This window comes from Podarcis cretensis (assembly GCF_951804945.1).
Source record: "Podarcis cretensis genome assembly, chromosome: 4".
NCBI classification, from domain to species: domain Eukaryota; kingdom Metazoa; phylum Chordata; class Lepidosauria; order Squamata; family Lacertidae; genus Podarcis; species Podarcis cretensis.
The window spans coordinates 82503120-82504871 of NC_137173.1; the positions used below are offsets into that span (position 1 = coordinate 82503120).

At 39.4% G+C, this 1752-nt stretch overlaps 1 long non-coding RNA gene across 1 annotated transcript; it reads left to right on the top strand.

Moving 5' to 3' along the window:
• Positions 1-983: 983 nt before the first annotated feature.
• On the top strand, positions 984-1488 carry LOC307213945. The gene is made up of 2 exons (XR_013837781.1): positions 984-1091; positions 1376-1488. It is a non-coding gene; the product is annotated as an uncharacterized lncRNA (long non-coding RNA).
• Positions 1489-1752: the final 264 nt, after the last annotated feature.

A 1752-nucleotide genomic window follows, 5' to 3' on the forward strand; every position in this document is an offset into this window, starting at 1 on the left:
ACAATACTTTTAAAAGAGTGATGTTGCCATGGTGAATAAAAACCAGTATGTTTCATTTGCTTAAAAGTCAAAGGCTTGTAATAAACTCTTACATGCTGTTATTCAGATTTGGCTTAGCAATAGTTTGGCTGTAATAAATACATACAGCTGGATCCTCTTCTGTTGTTGAGGAAATAAAAGAGTACAGTTTCGGTTTGCCCAGTCATTGGGGACACTATTACAAAGCATTACAGTGCCAGACTTTACCCAATTCAGCTGGATTCCACCATAATCTTGTATGTGGTCAACAATTCTTGCACATCTCAAGAATACCCCCACAACATTCTTTCCTTAGCAGCTTCAGAAAAATGAGCAAACATCACCCACTGGAAATTTTAACACTGAAAATCTTTTACCTACTTATCACCTTCTAACTATTTAATACGAAAATGCACTTTCTGAATGTCAGTGCTTCTGCAAAGCAGCCACACACCCAGTGCTGGATTTACGTATAAGCTAAACCAGCCCCACTGTCTTGCCCCCCCCCAAAAAAAAAAATAACGGGAAAAAACCTGGATGTACATTTCCAAAATATAAGATAAAAAAACAAATAAAATAAAACCTACATGCAGCAACTGTGGCAAATGGCTTTAGATACCTATTAGGTCCATAAATTACCATACAGCACATATTCAACAAAAAAACCAGAGCCAATTTGTTGTTGGAAAAGGACAGTAGGACATATAAAGGGACCTGTTGTCAGGAGCTTGTCCTACACTCGAGTAGGACCCTTCAGTAGCTTAGGGCCTCATCAACCCTAAATCGAGCCCTGCACATACCCCTCCAAGACTATGTGATAGGAGGAAAATGTTGATTAGATTATTTGAAAATCAGGACTGGATCTTCTTTATACCGGCAGCTTAACGTGGAAATGAAGTGATAGAATCCTGATGTCATAAATAGCAGAGTTCAGACTCCCAAGTGGGGTGCCATCTTTTTTATGATCCACAATATGGAAAGAAAGAGAGAACGAAAGAATGAAAGGAAAGATGGGGGGGGGAGAGAAAACAATCCTTCAGATAGAAAGGTAGCACAGCAGGGGCAAAGCTGAGGTAAACTATTTCCCCTGTTATGCTCATTTTCTACTTGCAGAGAATTTTTATGTGGGGCAACACATAAAGCTCTCCTTTTTTACAATCTAAAGTTGTAGACTTCACTTTGCTACCTCGGTTTTGTTACATTGTACATGCACACTTGGCCGAAACTGACATGTTTGAGTGTAAACAGCTGGGAAAAAAGCAATACATTTTAACACTTTTCAACATCTGTTTCAAAGCGAAATAAAGCAGCTAAATTGAATTTAATAATCTCTCTTCCTTCCTCTTCTTTTGAATAGATTAGACACTACAGGGAGCCATGTGGTTTCGATCTGGCCTGGTATTTCAAGATGCAGGCAAATTCATTGTCTCTGGCGCATGTTCCGAATAAATCATACTTACTCGTTGTGTAGGTGGGGAGCAGATCTATCAGAACAACTCCAGATTGGCATGTATATTGTATGCAATAGCAACAGGAGCATAAAACAGAATAAATATCCATAATGTAGCATGCATACATGAAAGAGGTGAAAGAGAGCACAAAATATGGTCTGAAGCTCAACATGAAAACACCCGAAGATCATGGCCACCGGTCCCATCAACTCCTGGCAAATAGAAGGGGAAGAAATTGAGGCAGTGAGAGATTTACTTTCTTGGGCTCCATGATCACTGCAGA